The following is a 6041-nucleotide window of genomic DNA, read 5'->3' as shown; positions in this document are numbered from 1 at the left end:
CCTATTTTAGCTAAGACCATTTGTTGATCTCACTTAATATTGATGGGGACAAAAATGGGAACAGGTGTGGTATTTGCTGCTGTTGCTGCTGCTGTCGCTCGCAGCCCATAAACGAAAAACGTAACAGATTTACTTCCCTGCTCCCATTTGCAGTGGGGTGGAATAACAAAATGGCAACACTATTTGTGTAACTGATTGTGTAAATAAGTTATGTAATTACACCACATCAGACAGCAAGGTGAATAATGTAGCTGTGAGTGGGAGATGAACTGCAGTGGTACAGAAACATTGTTGCACGTGATAAAATACAAGGTGGAATAGAAAATGATGCATCCCTGCCACAATGGCGACTAGGATTTTAAAAGCCCCAAAATGGAAAGACGACAAGATACCAATGAAAGAAGAATGGCAAGTTAAACTTATGGAATATACAGAAATGGTGAAACTTACGGGAAGACTCAGAGACAAAGACAACAGAGACTTTAAAAAACACTGGGAATCATTTATGTCACATTTACAGAAACATTGTAAAGAAATGGACTCACTAGCAGGGTTTGAGTAAACACTTACAACTAACAATAAAGGGTAAGAGATAACAATATGGAAATTAATTAAATGTAAGATACAACTGGAAGGAAATTTGGTATAAAAATGATAAAAATAGAAGAGCATTCATCTATAAGATGGAAAATAAGATAAAATTAAGCAGAAGTAGCAAATAGTTAAAGAACCAGAAGGGGAAGTTGAGGGAAGTCATGGGGTGGTGGTGGTTATTATTATTATTATTATTATTATTATTATTATTATTATTATTATTATTATTATTATTTCTTTTATATGATTAATATGTTGAATATAAAATGTAAAACTTAATAAAAAAAGAAAAGAAAAAGAAAATGACGCATCCCTACTCTCCAGATCCTACTCTCTATTGTTTCATCATCTGCAAACTATTTCTTTAAACTGGATACGACAAAACTGAACTAGTAACTTTCTATATGTGCTCTGCCACTACGCTCTGATTCTTCAACATGCTATGACAGAGAGGTGTCTTAGAACACAACCCACCATGCAGAGGCATCCCTCCGTAGACAACTTAATGTAGACGTGTTCCCTGCAGTGTAATGGAAACAAGGGATCTGAGAATAATTAGGAGGGTATCAAAATTACCTAATCAAGTCACCATTTATTTACTGCTCTGTTTTGAGATTTCTGCCCTACAGGACTGCATTGATAAAGTCATCTACTGCCTGCTACCCTCTCACCTTTGGGCCTTTTTAACTTGAGGAACAGGAACGAGGAGCTGCAAGAACAGAGGGCAACAAAACAGGCGTGAGTCCGATTCACCATAGGGAAGATGCCATCAAGTCTGCCTGTAATTGATGCTGCTCTGTTTTGAGCAAAGCGCTGCTCACTTATGGGATCACCCTTGCTTTGAATACTGCAATTGTCCTGCCCTGTCCTCTTCCAGTTCTGTGCCTCCCACAACAACCCGTCTTCATCCTGCCTCATCTCCCCTTCTCACTCATTTATCCAGAAGGGCTGGGAGACTATTTTCCAAAAGAATTGATTTAATGCCTTTTTATAAGTCTTCCTCCTAGGGGTCTCCATTTCAAACCCATTGGATTTCTCATCATTGGGCTGAGGGGGTGGGGATGGACAGACACCTTTTTCTTCAAAGTCTTCTAGCATGTATGGAAAAGAGGGTGTTTTCCCCATTCTTTTGTTGTTGTGATAATGCACGATGTTTTGTGATGTATTATGCATGCCATTTTGCCACTTTTATTAATTTATATCTGCTTCCCCCTAGAGCTGTGTGTGGATGCCTGTGCGCTGTCCTGTTTAAATTTTTAAGCAGAGCTCAAAACTGTCCGCTGAACAGAACACAGGATGCTCTGTTGCAGAGAGAGGAAGGATAAATATCCCACTAGGACCACTCCCAACTGAGAACAGGAAAAAGAAAAGAAGCAGAAGTTCTGGCTAGACTGAACCTCAGTGGGCTGATGCAGAGAAGATGGAATGTGAACATGAAGGAGTAAAGCAGGGGGGGAGGGTTTGGGGTCCCCCCCAAAAAAGCCAGTTTTAGCTGGTCTTATGATATTCTTGAAATCATGTCCAGGCATCACAATACACACATACGCTGCCTGTTATTTCTGGAAGAGATTTTAAAATATTTTAACATGTGCCAGAATCGATGTACTCTGCTGCTTCCACCTAAATAATAATAGATAACAGCAAAATTATTAATAATAATAATAACAACAACAACAACAACAATAATATTTTAGACACTGAAAAATAAAGTAATTTGAGGAGGAGGAGGAGGTACTTTACCATAAGTAGAGATGGGGAAATCTATCAATTTTGGTATTATTGAGAAATCCCAGACGAATAGCTGTAGGTGCAGCAGTGGCCAAAGAGATGTCATAATTTTGTGTAGTTTGGTCCTTAACTAAAATACTTCAACACAGCAGCTGTAGTATGTTCTTTCACACCATTAGCCGAAGATTCATGGATTATGAAGAACATTAACCTTATAACCTTCTTTGCACACAGTATCTGCTTAACCTCACAACTACCAGCACTTTGGGGGCTGTGAATCACAAACCACTTAGCTTGGAGTTGTCCGACCAGGTCAGTTTTAGTCACATTTTCTTTAATAGCTGAAATCACTTTGCACAGAATTGCCAGCTCGCTAAATGCTGCTCCATATGCATTTTGTCCATTCTTGCAGAACATCTGTCAGTAACGTCCTACAAGATCCTATTTCACAGGCAGGGAGATAAGAGGATATGATCTGAGGGGGAAAAAATATTCATGGCCAGGCAAAGATTTGAACCCACAACTTCTAATTCCAAGCCGAGGGCACATCCCAACATTCTTAGGCTGTCCCACATGCCCAATCAAAAGATTTGTCATGGGCTGAAATCAATATGGAGTAGTTGTAAAAATGCGGCACCTCTCCTTATGCATGCAAAACCATATCCACTAGTTCAAAACAACCACTTAATCATGCAACTGGTTGTTTATAGTTTATGTTAAGGTTACCAGACGTCCCAATTTCCTGGGGACAGTCCCCGGATTTACAAATCAGTCCCCTGACAAAATCCTATCATTCCTACTGAAGTTGAAACATGTCCCTGGATTCATTGGAAAAAATCTGGTAACCTTAGTTTATGTTAAGTATAAGGGTTTGATTGACACTGAAATGAGAATGCCTAAATGTGTATTGGTGAAAAGGTTTAACATGGGAATTTTCCATGAAGCTATATCGACAACAAGAAGAGCTCTCTCTGAGCTGTAACTAGTTCATGATTTTTATTTTTTTATTCAGTCCTGAGAGTGAGCATTTGATTTCTTTTTTAAAAAAAGATATTTATTAAAGTTTCCAATTTTTTACAAATAAAAAGAAAAAACAAACATAAAAATATTAAAAACACATAAATTTCACAACTTATTTTCTTGTGACTTATTTCCCCGATCTCCTCATACCTCCCCTTCTTGTATACCCAGTTTAAATTATTTATACAGCAAATCCTTATCTCAACATCTTAAATCATTGTAGCTTTAAGTTCTTACTTACAAAAAGAAAGTCATTTTATCATAGTTACAGCTTGAAACCACTTAATTTCAATCCAGCATCATTCAACATTCCTTAATTTTACAATATTTTTGTAAATAGTCCTTAATTTTTTTCCAGTCTTCTTCTGCCGACTCTTCTCCCTAGTCACGGATTCTGCCAGTCATTTCTGCCAGTCCCATACAGTCAATCAGCTTCATCTGCCATTCTTCCAAAGTGGGTAGGTCTTGTGTCTTCCAATACTTTGTGATAAGTATTCTTGCTGCTGTTGTAGCGTACATAAAAAAGGTTCTATCCTTCTTTAACACCAATTGGCCGACCATGCCTAGGAGAAAGGCCTCTGGTTTCTTCAGGAAGGTATATTTAAATACCTTTTCCAGTTCATTATATATCATCTCCCAGAAAGCCTTAATCCTTGGGCACATCCACCAAAGGTGAAAGAGTGAGCATTTGATCATGTGATGAAGGTATTGAGTCGCAAATCTCCATTTTGAAAGGGAGTTGCCTTTAGTTCTTTGTTTCCCAAACTCCATGGAGTGAAAGCTCTTCTGAAGGGAGTGTAAATAACCTAAGGCAAATGGAAGCTGGAATGCAGGTTGTGGGGAAAGACAGACATCTGCTTCGAGGTCTGTTTGGATTATTTCATATTTTCTTAGATGCTGAGCCTATACTGGACAGCCCACTACATTGTATGGATATTTTGGATGTATATTTTATGTTTTGTTTTGAAGAGTTCTGCCAGTAAAATTTTGAATAATATTTTTATGGGCCTGGACAATGCCTGACTTCCAAAAGAAGTCAGTTCTTATGCTTCCAGTCACTTCAAACTGTACAATATTAATATCTGCAACAATCTAATACAGTGGTGCCTCGCAAGACGAAAAGAATCCGTTCTGTGATTCTCTTCGTCTAGCAGTTTTTTCGTCTTGCGAAGCAAGCCCATTGAAGGATTAGTGGATTAGCGCTATTAGCGGCTTTTAGCGGCTTATCTGCTGATCGGATCAGCTGATAAGCGGCTTAGCAGCTTAGAAAAAGGGGGGGGGAGGGAAAAAAACCAGCAGGAACTTGCAAGACATTGTCGTCTTGCGAAGCAAGCCCATAGGAAATTTGTTTTGCGAAGCACCTCCAAAACGGAAAACTCTTTTGTCTAGCGAGTTTTCCGTCTTGCGAGGCATTCGTCTTGCGGGGCACCACTGTATACATTATGTTGCAGTACTGCACAATGAATGAGTAGGACCAACTTAGCCCTCTGAAATAACCAGTTTGCAGAACATATGCTGACGATCAGTTAACTGGGCTGCTTTTCCTAATGTATCCATCAATTTAAAAACTCAATAACACATAAAATTTTATTTCCCCGAGGGCTCTTATCACAGACTCCAACTAATGGGGAACTTGCTGCTTTCTGGTTCTCCTCTCCTGAATAAATTCTCTATACCTTAGAGGATATATTAATAATGAATTGGTTCGCTTCTAGTCCTCTACAGTTCAGAAAAACTATCTTTTGAGTCATGCTCCTAACCATGTAAGTTCTAGTAGTTAATAAAACACAGCAATATGCTCCCTTGGGACATCGACCAACTCAGTCTGCTGGTTCCAGATTTGGATGCTGATCAGAATTCAGCTGCCAGTCAGATTGTGCACTTCTGCAAATGACGCACACAAGAATGCAGATTTGACAGGGGAAAGTGCTCTGAAACATGCATTTTAAGGAAAGAATCTGTCCAACATGTGCGCAAAGTGTGTCTCTTAATGAAAGGTACGGTTTCAATAAGTGTTTGCTGAGCATTAAAAAAATCCACAAAAAGCAGGATGAAACAGACCTGTGACAAAGCACATGTAAAAATGACATGGAATGGATTAAGATTCATCTGACCATTCCTATTCTTAGCTCCCCTTCAGATTCTCTGATCATTCATCTGTGGTTGCTTAACTCTCCAATTAGAGGTGGGCGGCTCTCCACTGCCCTAAGAAATGTCACAAGCCTTTTACCTCTTTTGCTTCCCTTTGAAATTCCTCAAACATTTCACTCCAGATTGGTGGGAGGGGTATTTTGTAAGGTTGTCATCTGCTTCTGTATCTCCAGTTTGGACTGGGAAGATCACTGCCAACCAGGCCATTTTTCAGTCAGAACTCTCTAAAACTCAGTTTCATTGCCATTATAAGAGAACAAGGGAGTTGTGTTCAGAGTGAGTCCTAGCGCCACTTTTTCTTGAAAAACAGCACTACCACCAACTAGTAGTTGGGTGTGGGTTTGCTCCACCACGGTGTGGAAGCAGGTCTTGTTTGGCTTCCTTCAGTGTGCAGGTGAAATCTACTTCTCTTCATGTGACCTGCTGGAGCCAGTAGTGTTGAGGCAGGGGAGACGGCCTATAACAGCTGGCTTCTGCAAGGTCACTTCCTTCTCTTTCTTGCAATTGCATCCTGTCATCCCTCTTAGAAAAATACTGGGGCCTAATTT

This window comes from Podarcis bocagei (assembly GCF_964188305.1).
Source record: "Podarcis bocagei genome assembly, chromosome: 6".
In the NCBI taxonomy this organism is placed as follows: Eukaryota; Metazoa; Chordata; class Lepidosauria; order Squamata; family Lacertidae; genus Podarcis; species Podarcis bocagei.
Note: the sequence above shows the minus strand (reverse complement) of the source record.